Source organism: Podarcis raffonei, chromosome 14 (assembly GCF_027172205.1).
Source record: "Podarcis raffonei isolate rPodRaf1 chromosome 14, rPodRaf1.pri, whole genome shotgun sequence".
Lineage (NCBI taxonomy): Eukaryota > Metazoa > Chordata > Lepidosauria > Squamata > Lacertidae > Podarcis > Podarcis raffonei.
The window spans coordinates 13947877-13964140 of record NC_070615.1 but is presented as its reverse complement, the minus strand read 5'-3'; the positions used below and the strand labels follow the sequence as shown (position 1 = coordinate 13964140).

The window sequence follows — 16264 nt, the reverse complement described above, 5'->3', positions numbered from 1 at the left end:
CCCTTTCTGTTCTATATTAGCAAAAATAATGTGTTAATTTTTCACCCCAAGTATATATCTATAGCACAGCCTTCACTGAAAATGATGTACAATAAAATGCTTTAAACCCATAACAATGAAATTGGTCAGACAGTGATTATGTAAAACAAGATCAGATAAGAAATTAATACCAGCAAATACAGAAGTGCCTTTATCTTAACCCTTCAGCTGGAAATGAAAGCCAAGAAGTATATCACCAGACATATTCCACAAACAGAGCGTCAATTCAGAGAAGGCTCTCTTCCATGTTACCCCACTACAGATCTCATTACAAAGGGCCTTCCCTGGCAAATCTTAACACACAGGCAGGCTGATAGTGAAGGAAACAATGCTTATTTATTTATTATTTCTTTCATAAAAAGGAAACACTACTTGCTTGTAGAAAAGAACCTCAAAGCGGTTTACAAAAAGCATTTAGGAAGAGTATCTGCAGCCTATGCAGGTATTACTGGATTGGTGCTTCACTCATGGTGCTGATCAATGGCACAATTAGTAAAAGCTTTGCATGAACCTTCCCCGCCCTCCACTTATAGGTGAGAAGATTTCCTGTCAAAGTTCCTTCAGTTACAGAAATCAGAGGACATTGAGGAAGGAGCAGAGACTCATTTTCTGTTGCCCAAGGTTTTGGAATACATTCTCTATAGAAGTAAATCATTATCTCCACCCCCCCCCCCCAAAAAGACACCTTTAAAAGTCTGAGGAAATTTTTCCTGCTAATGTTTTATTGCTGTGGGCATATTTGTGCTTCTAATAATGTGAGGTTTGGAGCTAATTTTATTATGTTTATTGTCGTTTCACTTGTTTGGTTCTATTATTATTATTATTATTATTTGATTGGGGGAGTATTGGGATTTTTTTGTTGATCTTTTTTTTCTTTGGAACACTTTTTACATGTACTACTGACACGCCAAGTATCCTTCACCCTGTGCTTTGGATTTGGCTTTTCTTTTGTCTTTCTTTTTCTTAAATTATGTACTTTGCATTTGTCTCCGTTGAATTTTATTTTGTTAGTTTCCCAGCCTAGTTTTCACAGTTACACAAGGTGTGTGTTTTTTTAATTCCACCCCCACCCAGTCTCCTGAAGTGTTAGTTAACCCTCACAGTTTGGTGTAACCTGTAATTTTGACGAGACGTCCCTCCATCCCTTCATTTAAGCCATTCATAATCATGTACCAGCCTCAGGACAGAGTCCTGCAGCATCTGACTTGAAAGCATACTCCCATTTGTTGAGAAGCTATTGATGGGCATCCCTTTACGATTTACCAACTGGTTCTAAATTCACCTGATGGTATAGACAAGTTACAGTTTGTGCTGTTTTGTAACTGTTCCCCCCCTCCCGTTTTTATTATTCTACATCAGCTTTCCCACCTAACTGTTCTATTATTCTACATCAACTTGGGGCATGTGTGTAGGCAGCTTAATAAGACAAGCTCTTATTAATTCTTATTAATTCTTATTATTATTATAATAAGAAGCTCTGGAGCCAAGTGAGGATTCCCAGGTAAGATCCTCCCTCTATTGTGTGGGCAGGTAATCCCTCCCCTACCTGGCCTGGTCTCCTTGGCAACGCTTCCCCCAGGTGGGATTGGACAACTGACTGAGGTAGGCGGAGACCTCCAGGTATCCCACCTGAGGGAAGGCAAACCAAGCCTATGCTGTTGGAGCCGCTCCAGATCTAGGGGCTGCGCGCGTCCACGCAAAGGGCGCCCCCCGTTTTAAGCGGGGAGCGGTCATTATCATTTAGCCCACATTCAGCCAGTTTGCCAATCAAATACCAGTTTGCTAACCAAAATGCTTTGCCAGACTCAAGATAAAATGCCCACAGCATCCCCACAATCCATTAAGCTAGCAACTTGATTAGTCTGGTAGGATATACTGTATTCTCAACAAATTTAATGATATCCCCCCCCTCTCTCTGTGTGTGAGTGTGTGTGTATCAAGGACCAAATATGCAAAACAGTGGGAATAGATATTCAGTTCAACACTACTCAGTGATGATGAAGAAGGGCTTATCCACACTTAACTTTTAACTTTCCTCCGCTCTTTCCGGGCATGGGCAGGGATTTAAAGCTCTGTGTCTGAGCGCACGCCCCCCCCCCTTTCTTGCTCCAGAGTTTTCCTCGTGAAAACCTTCTCTTTAAAGTTCAGTCAGAGCAAAAAAAAACCAATGCTCGAGCGCGGAGTGTTAAAGCATGGATCCCTGCCTGGAAAAGAGCAGGTCAAAAGGCAGGCTGAAATATATGCTTAAGTAATCCAGAGAACCACCATAGCAAGCACAGAACAAAACATTAGCATTCTGTTCAAATGGGCATCTCATCGCAAATACAGCTTTAAAATACAGCTTTAAAAATTAATAAAACTTCAGTGAAGATATGATACTTTTTCTGCACTAACTAAAAAAGAGGTCCTGGTTTACATGGAAGAGAGACTATATAGGTAAAGAAATGAAGAAACTTTTCTTCATCATGTAAGCAGGCACCAACATCCCTTGCGTGAAAAGTCCGTAACTAACCACTGAGAGGCAAGAGTTTGGGAACATCTGTTCCTTTCCAAACTGAAAAGCAGTATAAAGCAGTCTATTAAATTACATGTAAATTAATGCTGAGAACATAAGCAACAGCTTCCTCCAGCCTGGCAACACGTGCTTCCAGCTGTCAGGAGCTATCTGGCACCTCCCATTTCCTAACTACTTTGATTTCACTGGCATAGAATTGGTGAGGGGTGACCACATGCTGCTACCTCAGACAACACCAGCTTTCATCACCTTAAAGCTATTAGGAAACCCACAACGTTCACTCTGCCTTTCTAGTTTTCCTGCAAGCGCTTGGTACGTTTTCTCTGTCTGACATATGATGTTGATAAAAGGGAGCATGTTCTACAGAGATATTATGCTCAGGAATGCAGTAAGAGATAGATCGGGCATATTGATGAAAATTTAAAGCAAATGATTTTATTCGCCACCTACGTTGTCCTCAGAATGGGGTACCCATCTTTCTATGCGGCTGCTTTAAATGGCTGGATCAGACCACAGAGTTTAACCCCTTCGTCTACTTCCCCAAACAAATCAGACTAAAGTATATATAACTGCATCCCTTGCTATTATTGTCTCTCTTGTATCTCACACCTTCAAAAGTTAGGTTGTAATCTCCTTGAGGCAGAAATATGTCCTTCTTGCTAATGATACCCTATAGAGCATGGGTGTCAAACACAAGGCCCGCGGGCCGAATCCGGCCCGCCAGACCTCGTCATGTGGCCCGTGTAGCCGCCGCCGGCAGCCAGGCTTCACCTTTTATTCTCGCTTTTTTTTTTTTTTACACAAGAAAGCCGCCTCTTCAGCGCATGCGCGGCAGCCTACAAGCCAGAGAATGTCTGCCCTCTAGCGGCGTTGGCCGTTCTACACAGGAAACCTCCACTTTACATGTCCTTTACATAGTCCTACAGATACAACCGGCCCTTTGAGGGTGACCAAACTGCTGATGTGGCCCCCAATGAATTTGAGTTTGACACCCCTGCTATAGAGCATACATTTATGGTACTATATAAATCAGCATCCTCAAGTGGCATGCTGCTAATGTGAACTGGTGCATCTCAGCCTTATACAAAGTTACATATAGTGAAAGCTGGTCCTTTTGGTCCAGTGGGGCACAGCCCCACCAACCTCAGTCTGCCCTCAGCCAGCCTCCACCTGCCTGCCTTCCAACATACAAGCAGCCCAGGGGGTAGACCTGGCTGTTAGATTCCTCTTACTCCTCCACAGTCTGTTTTGCCTTTGTAAAACACAGCTGGGAGAAGGATGGGGACAAAACTAGAACTAGTTGGCGCTGCCTGACATTGGTTCTGGCTCCACCTCTCTGCCTGTTACCCTACCTGTCCCAATGAGCATAGAAGTTACAGGGAACCAGGCAGAGGGCCTTCTTGGTAGTGGCACCTGCCCTGTGGAACGTCCTCCCACCATATGTCAAAGAGAAAAACAAATACCAGACTTTTATAAGACATCTGAAGGCAGTCCTGTTTAGGGAAGCTTTTAATGTTTAATAGATTATTGTATTTTAATATTCTGTTGGAAGCCGCCCAGAGTGGCTGGGGAAACCCAGCCAGATGGGCAGGGTATAAATTATTCTTATTCTTATTACTATTATTATTTATTATTATACGCCCCAAGGCAGGCCATAAATTCCATGAGAAGCTGTGGAGTTGTTTTTAAAATATAAAATGACACCTATAAGGTTATTGTGTCAATGCATTTCTTGATCAAAATTTGCCAAGGGTTGTGCTTGCCGTTAATAAGTTGCTGACATATTTAACATTTTAAGTTGGAGAGACAATTCCTGCCTGCTATGCAACAGTATTTTATATATCAGCTGTTTTATAACAATAGCATTTGAAATGCCCTATTTGGTTTTCTCATGACAGAATGAGGCTTTTGTGTTTTTCAGCTGAAGTAAACAACAAGGACAATCATTAGTTTATGTTTTATTACTTTTCATTATGCTGTCACAATCCCTCAAATATATATATTTTAGAACTACATGTGGATTGCAAATGTTAAATTCCACAACTATTTCCTCATAAACAGAGACTTTATTTTCTGTCGCATTAAATTAAACTCTGTGACTTTGGAGCTTGGGATATATATTGCATGAAGCAGTGTGTGTTGTCTTCCATGGTTATTGCTTTTTTCAAGGAACAAAATACCAAAATTGGCTTGGTTTGAGCAAAGGAAGAATGAGCTGAGTGACAGTGCAATAACCCTTCTCCTTTCAGGTTCCTTTTTGCCTCAGAATCACAGTTCCCAACAGTTTTTCACCAACACAGCTCTACTCAGAAAATGATTTTTCACTTTATGTGCCCAGGAGCCAATAACACACCAGAGGTAGTGGTGGGGAAGACAAGGCCGCAACATCATTGCCATTAGAGTCAGAAGAAGGGTTGATATGTCACAAGGCAAAGATTTGTTTTGGCTGCCCAGCTGCTAGCCAATATTCCCTCTCCAGCCCACCAGCTTGTTGTTGTTGTTTAGTCGTTTAGTCGTGTCCGACTCTTTGTGACCCCATGGACCAGAGCATGCCAGGCACTCCTGTCTTCCACTGCCTCCCAGTTTGTTCAAACTCATGCTGGTAGCTTCGAGAACGCTGTTCAATCATCTCGTTCTCTGTCGTCCCCTTCTCCTTGTGCCCTCCATCTTTCCCAACATCAGGGTCTTTTCCAGGGAGTCTTCTCTTCTCATGAGGTGGCCAAAGTATTGGAGCCTCAGCTTCACGATCTGTCCTTCCAGTGAGCACTCAGGGCTGATTTTCTTAATAATGGATGTTTGATCTTATTGCAGTCTCAAGGACTCTCAAGAGTCTCCTCCAGCACCGTAATTCAAAAGCATCAATTCTTCGGCGATCAGCCTTCTTTATGGTCCAGCTCTCACTTCCATACATCACTACTGGGAAAACCATAGCTTTAACTATAAAAAATGAGTTAATGGGCATCAGGGGCCCATTCTGGCATAGGACCCTTCTAGGAAGGCCCCACCTATAACTTTGCCCCCTCCAAGCTGGGGCTATGACCTTCAAGATGGCACCCACACAAGACCCCTTGTGGGAGCCATCCTAGATGACTGCTGATCCTGCACCAGAAAATTATATTGTAGGGGACAAAGTTTATTGGAGGAGGGCAGTGAGCACCACACATTATCTTTTAGGCCCACAAATGAAACATGGATACACAAGAATGGCAAGACAGTGGTACATCCAGTTGTGGACCGGAGCTCCGATCAGATCCCGAGGTTTCCGCAACCAGAGGGACCGCTTCTGTGCATGTGTGCGGGGCGAAACACTTCCAGGTTTGCTGCTTTCACAACCCGAAAGTTACATTACCTGAGGGTAACATAAGCCAAGGTGCTACTGTATGTTTAAAAAGGTAAAGGGACCCATGACCATTAGGTCCAGTTGTGACCGACTCTGGGGTTGCGGCGCTCATCTTGTTTATTGGCCGAGGGAGCCGGCATACAGCTTCCGGGTCATGTGGCCAGCATGACTAAGCCGCTTCTGGTGAACCAGAGCAGCACGCAGAAACGCTGTTTACCTTCTTGCCGGAGTGGTACCTATTTATCTACTTGCACCTTGATGTGCTTTCGAACTGCTAGGTTGGCAGGAGCAGGGACTGAGCAACGGGAGCTCACCCCGTCGCTGGGATTCGAACCGCCGACCTTCTGATCGGCAAGTCCTAGGCTCTGTGGTTTAACCCACAGTGCCACCCGCTTCCCGACTGTATGTTTACATGGCTTTAAAATTATGAAAGCGACTATGTAAAATAAAATTCTTTGGATATGATTCTTACACCCCTTGGTCCCTGTTCCCACTGAAGAAGCATTTGGCATCCAGAACTCATTCAGAGACACCTGTATGACACACATTCTATGATCCCCAAAAAAGGTTCTTAGGGCCAAAATCCCCACTTTACAATACTGTGTGTGTGTGTGTGTGTGTGTGTGTTTGTGTGTGTGTGTGTTTGTGTGTGTGTGTGTGTTTGCATGTTTGTTTAAACATTGCTACACCAATATTAATTAATGCTGTTAAAGAAAAGTATTCTTAATATGTAAAAAGGGCATTTGTTTATATATCACAGAAGTCCAAGTAGTTTACCCTGCATGGTGAAAAATCAGCACGGAAAGGGAGATTTTGAACTGAAAAATTTCCATAATGGAAAAGGATTAAGCAGCTTCTCTTCACTCTGGCTTGCAGCTTGGCACTGATTTTTGTATTTGTCTTTAAAAGAACTGTGGCAGGATAAAAACCGAAACGGCTCCCTATAATGTAAAGCCTGCTTCTGGCACAGAATAAAATATCGGTAGCCCTATAACTAAGCGTTTTAAGTGCTAAAAAGCTTCCGAATACATTACTAGATTATATTTCTCAAATGAAAAAGCTTTAAATTGCAACTCCAGCAAATTTTTGTGTTGGTGTTTAGGTCTGTGAATAATGTTATGGTTCTTACGTTTGTTCACTTTTCTCTGTTAGCTAATTAATTCATTCAGGCTGCAATCTACTACTTAGTTAAGGCACTGTAGCTGCTTGCTTAAAGGCACTTTGGAGGTCAATAAGTCCAGTGGCTGATTCCAATGTAACTAACTTGTACAGGGATTTATTTCTTTTTGCTTGAGGAGGAAGGGTCACTTTGCTTTTATTTTAGTTATGCCTTCCCCTGGCCAATTGCTTGGAGCAATTGCAGACCTTTGTGGCTGCCTAGGATGGAGCTTAGTCATGCTGGCCACATGACCCGGAAAAACTGTCTACGGACAAACGTCGGCTTCCTCAGACAGTAAAGCGAGATGAGCACCGCAACCCCAGAGTCATCCACCACTGGACTTAACGGTCAGGGGTCCTTTACCTTTACCTTTTAGGATGGAGCAGGCAGTTCATAAGCCAAGGCATTTAAGCAAGAATCTCACAATATGGGTATGTGCAGCAGGGAACTGCAGCCCATCAGGAGCTCCCTATAGCATGTATCAGTGCCAAACATGTTTATAAGTATCTTGTGTCATAAAAAGCCTATATGGTAGGGGTATATTCAATGACTGTCCCATCCAAAGCAATCCTAAGTGCCTAATAAGTTACAGATCTCATAATTTTAACTTTTCTTATCTTGGAGTTTTAAATTTTCTCTTACAATAAAATAACAACTTTCTTTTCCTTGTGATCATACTTCTACTTGGTGTTTTTTTTTTTATAAAAAAACCACCATATTAGGTAATTATTTTAAAACAGGATTAAAGAAGAAGAATTTATAGTTTCTATGAGTTTTCACTTCTCCCATCTGATATATACCATTCTCTGCTCTACCATTATCCTGGTCTTTGAAGTTCTAGCTTATCTTGCTTAAGATGAGTTACTGGATTAGATAAGTCGTAGTCCGCCCCCACCGCCTCCCCGGACAGTAACTTCCAACTTCTCTATGTAAAATAGCTTAGAGATTTGTTTGTTGGTTTTTATTCTTGACATGAAGATTTCTTTGGAAGGGTTGAGCTCACCAGACTCCAGTCTTTAAATTGAAACACTGTTCCAACTATAAAATACTTCAGTCATTTAATGTAAGTGCTCTGAAAGCAGGACTAGGGGTCTTAAAATGTACCTATTATATTTGATGGTGGGGGGAAGGAAGCAGCATTTCTCAAGCAATCTGTTGTGAACAGTATAATGTTGCATAAGTAAGTTTGCATGACTGCAGTGCTGAGAAAAAACAGGTTTCAAGTTACTTTGGCTCTATCATTCATTCCTCCAGGATCATTTCTTTTTGTTTGGTATCTAATCACATTGCTTAGCAAAATACAGACAGAGGAAAGAAAGTAAACAACACTAATTGTTACAGCCGAGCAATTACAACATTTTCCTAACTAGACTTTCCAAGTTTCATCTTTCTTTACAGTTCACAGACAAATGGGTGCCTAAGGAGAACACAATTCAACCTTTTGCTAACTAAGAGGTAGGGGTTGCATTGGCAGGGGCAAGAGGCTGATCTTCTATGATATGGCCACAAGCAAACTGCTCAAACTGCAAATGTAACATTAGGATCTCTGGGCTTTAATCAGACTCAGTGGTTTTGTAGTCCAACATTCTGTTTCCAGCTGGCTTTGGAAACTCACAAGCAGGGACATGAAGTTGATAGGACTATAGCTCAGCCAGTGTAGCCACAATAAATCTGGATCATCATAGCCATGTATAAAACATTTGTCCCATTTGTAACATATCTGTCGCCTTCTCCATATGGATGAGGCTGTGGTCTAAACCCCTGAGCCTCTTGGGCTTGCTGATCGGAAGGTCAGTGGTTCAAATCCATGTGACGGGGTGAGCTCCCATTGCTCCGTCCCAGCTCCTGCCAACCTAGCAGTTCGAAAGCACACCAGTGCAAGTAGATAAATAGGTACTGCTGTGGCAGGCAGGAAGGTAAACAACGTTTCCATGCACTCTAGCTTCTGTCACGGTGTTCCATTGCGCCAGTAGCAGTTTAGTCACTCTGGCCACATGACCCAGGAAGCTGTCTGTAGACAAATGCCAGGTCTCTTGGCCTGAAAAGCAAGATGAGCACCACAACATAGCCACCTTTGACTGGACTTAACTGTCCAGGGGTCCTTTACCTTTACCCTTACCATGGCCAGGCAAAGAAAATACCACAACCTTAGCCATGGCCCTTTCTGTTTCTAGTGGAAGTACCTGAGGACATCACCTTTATGAGTCTCCACATTCATAAGCCATTGTGGCAAACTGGTCAAAGAGCTGTCATATAAACATCTGTGCAAGTTCTCACATTTTAATTTAATACTAACAGCACAACATTTATGTACAAGCATTTTATACCTAGACATGTGAACAAGCTGGTGGGGGAGCACACTTGAGTGGTTCTTCTCATGTTCAGGGGTAGACTTTGGTAGTATGGTGCATGGAGTGAGAAGGAGGAGGAAGAAGAAAAAGAACACTCTGCTCACCTGATTGTGTTGCTCCAGCCAATCTGGGTGGCTTCCAACAAAATATAAAAACACAGTGACAAAATTTGGTGTGCTCTCTAAATAGATCTTATTTTCACAATCATTCATTTTGTTATGGTTGCTTTTTATGGATCCTCTCAGTAAAGGTAAAGGGACCCCTGACCATTAGGTCCAGTCGTGACCGACTCTGGGGTTGCGACGCTCATCTCGCTTTACTGGACGAGGGAGCCGGCGTACAACTTCCGGGTCATGTGGCCAGCATGACTAAGCCGCTTCTGGCGAACCAGAGCAGCGCACAGAAACGCCATTTACCTTCCCTCCGGAGCGGTACCTATTTATCTACTTGCACTTTGACGTGCTTTCGAACTGTTGGTTGGCAGGAGCAGGGACCGAGCAATGGGAGCTCACCCCGTCGCGGGGATTCGAACCGCCAACCTTCTGATCGGCAAGCCCTAGGCTCTGTGGTTTAACCCACAACGCCACCCGCATCCCTCAGTAGGTACCCGTATAAATATAGGCTTTATTTTTATTTTTATTACTACTACTATTTTGCACCTCCTCGGCTCTACACCCTGTGGGCAAGACCACCCACACCACCCTAAATCCAGCTCTGTCTGTTTGCAAAATATATATGGCCTAATGTATAAGGGCAGATGTGCATGCATATAAGAAGCATATTTGAGAAGTTTAATGCATCATACAGGTTAGTAGAATGAAGGGGGAAAGATTTTTAAATTACTGGCTTAAAAGACAAAACAAACTGCTTAGATAGTTTTTTTTAAAAAGATATTTATTAAAATTTCCAATTTTTATACAAACAAAAAACAAAAAAGTTTAAAAACACATATAGTTCACAATACTTAGTTTTCAATGACCTATTTCCCTGACCTCATACCTCCCCTTCTTGTAGTCCAATTCAAATTATTTATTCAGCAAATCCTTATCTCAAAGCATTACAGCTAAAAAACCCCTTAATTTCTATCCGACATCATTCAACATTCATTAATTTTACAATATTTCTGTAAATAGTCCTTGAATTTCTTCCAATCTTCTTCCGCCAACTCTTCTCCCTGGTCACGGATTCTGCCAGTCATTTCTGCCAGATAATTTCATTGATTTCTTTCTGTTTTCTGTTTCCTTTCTGCCTGATTCAATCCATTGATTTTCTTCGATTGTGAAATCTTTCTTATAGTTTGTGAATTTCATTACCTGCAGACAAATAGCTGCTAAGGATTGTGTGAGGGGGGTTGGCTTTGATGGGTGGAGTTGATGTATCTCATTGCTACATACACCCTTATTTTTTCTTCCCCCATTCTGTATAAAAACAGATTGGGGGTGCTTCTGCTGTTCCTCAAGGACATTCACTGATTTTCATGGCTGAGTTGGGATTTAAACCCTGATCTTCCAGGTCCTAGTCTGACACTCACCACACTAACTCACCTTCTGTTATAAGCTAGAGTTAGGGTGTATCAAGATGGATGTTTATTGTAGGATGGGTGCTGTTCAAGTGTGGAAGGGAAACCCCACATAGAGTACAATGCAGTAATCCAGTCTTGAACTAACCAGGGTATGAACTACAGTGCAAAGCTTTCCTGGTGCAGGAATGGTAATAGGTGCTGTATCAACTGCAGTTGGTAAAAGGCAATTCTAGCAACTGAGACTACCTGAGCCTTCAATGACAGAGCACCCCCAGACGGCAAACCTGAGCCTTCAGGTGGAGTGCCACCCCGTCTGGGCTAGGCAATTGATCAATTGCTTAGACGCGGGAACTGCTCGTCCACAGTGCCTCCATTTTGCCAGTACAGTGGTACCTCAGGTTACATACGCTTCAAGTTACATACGCTTCAGGTTACAGACTCCGCTAACCCAGAAACAGTACTTCGGATTAAGAACTTTGCTTCAGGATAAGAACAGAAATTGTGCTCCGGCGGCGCGGTGGCAGCAGGAGGCCCCATTAGCTAAAGTGATGCTTCAGGTTAAGAACAGTTTCAGGTTAAGAACAGACCTCCGGAACGAATTAAGTACTTAACCCGAGGTACAACTGTAGTCAAGTTCAGCTTGTTTTTCCTCATCTATCTCACAACTGCATCCTCAGGGACCTGACTGTCTCTCCTGATTCAGATGTCAGGGAGGAATACAGCTGAGTGTCATCAGCATATTGGTGGCACCATGCCCCAAAGCTACTAATGACCACTCCCAGAGGCTTCATATAGATATTGGCGATAAAATGTTGCCCTAGAGCAGGCATGGCCAAACTTGGCCCTCCAGCTGTTTGGGGACTACAGTTCCCATCATCCCTGACCACTGGTCCTGTTAGCTAGGGATGATGGGAGTTGTAGTTCCGAAACAGGGGGCCATGCCTGCTCTAGAGCATACCATAACATAGCCACAAGAAGTCATAAAGTCTCTGCACTATTCTCTGGTCCCAATCCCAAAGATAGGATTGCAACCACTGTAAAACAGTGCCCCCACGTTCCATTCCCTGGAGCCTGTCAGTGGTCCTTGGTCAATGGTAGCAAAAGTTGACAAGCGGTCAGAAAGCAGGAGGAAGGCCACACTCCCTTCTCCTGCTTTTTAGATGTCTGAGAAAGGAAATTATTATGAATATTGTTCTCAGCACCAGTTGTGCTTCACTTTGCTTCACTAAAAGATTGAATTTGGTTGCATTATAATGTGCTGTTACTGTGTTTCTTGAATTGGTTTTTTTTAATGTTGTTGTGATAAATGCTTAACACTGATTTTTTCAGGGGCAAAAGCCAACTCTAATATTTTTCTAGATATAGCATTAACCATTTTTTTTTGTATTATACCTTTTCATACCTGCTTCTCCCTCTTCTTCACTGTTCCTTAACCTTGTTATTTCTTTGGAGTGGGTACATGCCAACCATTTGATTCCTGATTTTCACAATGATATTTCTGTTAATTTAAGTTTTACATATCCTGTTATATAAGTCAATGTTCTCTCTGCATGAAGAAAGAGTAAGAGGGAAGCCTTTCTCTTTTTCCTGGCCCTCACATCCTCCTTTGCCAGTGGGGTAGGCTGGGGAAGAATTTAAACTGGTGCTGGCAAAAAGGTTGGGGTTGAGGCTCACTTTGAGATGGGGATGCCCTACCTAACACGGAAGGCTGGTGATAACCAAAATTTTGCTGATACCTGCTAACCATTACCATTTTACTGTAAAATACTTTCTAGACTTCCTATTCAGCAGTACTGTTGTGTGTAATAATTTGCATTGGTTCTAAGGCATTTTCTTTTTTATTCTATGAAGAAACTTTACAATTATAATAAAGTCATGCACCCACCATTGCAAATTCCCTGTGCGGTTCCAGCCTTATTAAATGCATTGTTGAGGGGAATCAGACTTTTAAATGTTTTCTCGGCCATTTGAACATCTAAGCTATTCCGGTGACACAAATACCAGTCAACCAATCAATGGCCTTTATTGGCATAGAAAAAGTGCAACGTACACATGGATCAGAACGCAACACAGTTAATGAAACTTAGTAGGAGATACTTTAGGATAAAACTGTCCAGACATTGTGAGGTACAAAAATGGCTCTTAGGACCTATGGTGACGTAATTTCATGGCGCCACTCAAAAATCTTGCCACATTCTCCACAACGTCATTACTACAATTGTTCAGCAGATAGGACACCCTTCAATAAGGGAGATTTTTGCATAAGATGGGCAATAAAATAAGACGTGTGATGGATTCAACCTGTTTTGTGCCACAAAGCCAGTATCTTTGAGAGTATGGGGGTTTTGAAAATCTGCCTTGCACAACTGCAGATGGTAAGACATTAAATCTTGCAATTAAATCTTTAAATACCTAGACACAAATACATTATAAACTTGCCAGCGTGGTGTAGTGGTTAAGAGCGGTAGTCTCGTAATCTGGGGAACCGGGTTCGGGTCTCTGCTCCTCCACATGCAGCTGCTGGGTGACCTTGGGCCAGTCACACTTCTTTGAAGTCTCTCAGCCCCACTCACCTCACAGAGTGTTTGTTGTGGGGGAGGAAGGGAAAGGAGAATGTTAGCCGCTTTGAGACTCCTTAAAGGGAGTGAAAGGCGGGATATCAAATCCAAACTCCTCTTCTTCTTCTTCTTCTTCTTGCCAAATTTCTACAGCTGCAGAGTCTTCAGGTATCTGAAGAAGTGTGCATCCACATGAAAGCTTATACCCAGAACAAACTTAGTTGGTCTCTAAGGTGTAACTGGACAATTTTTTAATTTTTTTTTATTTACTTCGACTGCGTCAGACTATCACGACTACTTACCTGAATCTAGAGTCTTCAGGGTGAGAGAAACAGTTTGATGGATTGACACAGCAGGCTTTTATATTATAGTGGCCACTGTAGGTACAGATCAGGGCATAATAAATAACTGGCCTCAGCTAGCATTTTTATAATGTATTTGAGACCTTAGCCTGTCTATGGGCCCAGCCTTACTTTCCCTTAAGTCCATACCTCTTCACCCCATTTTCAGTTTGGTTCAGAGCTGTGATTTTTGCCTTGAATTTTAGTAGAGGAAAGAACCCTGAAACCCTGTGTTTTCCCGTTCATTCTTCCTATAATCAATAGGTTTGCTTTTTGTGTCTTCTCCACTTTCAGCTCCACCCACTGTGGCAGAGAGTCAGAGAATTTAAAGAATCAGAAATGCAGAGAATCAGAGAATTAGAAACCCAGAGAATCAAAAAACCAGAATTTCAGATAATCAGAAAACTAAATCATCAGAAATTCAGAAAATCATTCAACAAAACATGCAACAAAGCATGTCTCTCCCATATCAATCTCTGCAGCCACAGCAGGCACTGTAACCTTCAACAGTTTGAGTTCACCCACAAAGGCACATTCATCCATTGTGTCCCAAGACAGATGGATGCCAACCAATTCATCATATACCAAACGGCCCACCACCTTTCCAAGACATATTATTTATTACTTACTACAATCAAAAGAAACAAGTGGAAACACACGTATGTTTTGCACATACATCATTCAATCACAATTTTTATATGTGAGCTAAATGGGGAAAATAAAATACATTAAAAAATATTAAACGCACAGAGAAAACCGGGAGTGTACTGCGGAGAAACAACCGAAAAAGCTACCCTGCTGGAGGAGAAGGAAAGGAGGTTGAAAGCATGCAAAATCCCATCCAGGAGGTATTTTAGGATTAGCTCAAAAGAGGGACAATTTTTTTTTTTTATTTTAGTTTTCTGCAGATTGAGATTTCTTCCAATTCAGCAGTAAACTGGGTTTTCCTGGGGAAAGCCCTGGGACAACAACAACAAATGCTACACAGGACTGCACAGGACAAATGAAAATGTGGATGGACCCAATGAATCAACTCCTAGGATTTCTGCCCTATATTCACTAGAGCCTATAATCTAGAACTCAGCTGGTTATATGGTCCCAGTGTGTTAAGCACTTTGTGCAGCAGTATTTTTATCATAACATTAAGAGGGTGACTGTATATGTGCCCAGGCTGCAATTCTATGCAGACAAACTTTGGAGAGAGCACAAATACATTAGTAGAACTTCTTTAAAGTAAGCACATATGGGATTGACTCATAGCGATGGGGGAGAATTTCAGTTCAGTTTTCATTTAAAGCCAAATTTATCAAATCCACACTTTCTGAAACAATATAAGAACCAAAACACAGCTATCCTTTAACATTTGCACTTATCCAAACATTGTGATTCAGTTCTCCAGCCCACCAGTGTTATAAACCTGATATATTAGGGGAAAGTATGAGTAAAAATCAATATATCATAGAAAATAATATGCAGAGATGCATTACGTTAGGGAAAATTGCTAGCTAAAATGTGTACATTAGTCAAAACTGCATACAAAAATTTGTTCATTAGGCGAAGTTTCCACTAAAAAGCTGGCGAATTTTCATAAGGATTTTTTAAAATGTAAATTGCTGCAGAAATGTGGAGAACAAAATGTAAGATTAGGAAAAATGAGAAACTGAAAGAACCAACATTGACTGATCCTTCCACCCCTAGGACTGAGATGAAAGCCCTATTTTAATTAGCATTGGTGTATAGGTTGATCAAATCCTTTACACTGCAAATGTCAAGCATCCCTAGGAATTCAAAGTTTTATGAAGCAGCTAGGTCAAGTATGTTTAGCAGTCTTGAAAAACAACATTTCACATGGTTCTTTAGGCCAATCAGACCAAACGAACCAGTTTCTTCATACAGTGTAAGTGTGCCCCCTTTTGCCTCTTTTAATATGGCAACTGAATATCAATAACAGAGAGCATTTTTACTGCTCTGCCTTGCTAAGGATCTCCATGTGTGTTCTGGCTGCTGTAGCCTAGTGTATTTCTTTTACCCGGTCTTCAAAAGCAATCCGCCCTACCCCTCTATTTCACGTGTGGCTGACCTAAAGTCTTGTTGGACTCAAACTTCTATCAGCTCCAGCTAGCTTGGCCAGTGGTTAGAGATGTTGGAAATTCTAAGCCCACCAACATTTACTGCTTAGTCCAATAAATCCCTTTATTCAGGTTCCGCACAAATATAAATACATAGAGCAACACAAACCGGTGGAGAGACCACTTTCATGTGGTGCATTTTATTATCTTAATCATATCTACTCAGAAGTCCTGTTTAATTAAACCCCAGGAAAGTGGGCGTAGAATTGCAGCCTTAGTCTTGATGAGTTCAATCGGGCTTTTGTAGAATCATAAAATCGTAGAATTGTAGAGTTGGAAGGAATCCAAAGGATCATCTAGTCCAACCCCT

At 42.0% G+C, this 16264-nt stretch overlaps 2 protein-coding genes across 7 annotated transcripts in view; one reads left to right on the top strand and one right to left on the bottom strand.

Annotated features, from left to right (window-relative positions):
• The window catches only part of FAM227B (family with sequence similarity 227 member B), a 114344-nt gene that overhangs the window by 34797 nt on the left and 63283 nt on the right, over positions 1-16264 (top strand). The window lies entirely within an intron of this gene.
• Positions 1-16264, bottom strand: part of FGF7 (fibroblast growth factor 7) — a 44059-nt gene that overhangs the window by 5991 nt on the left and 21804 nt on the right. The window lies entirely within an intron of this gene.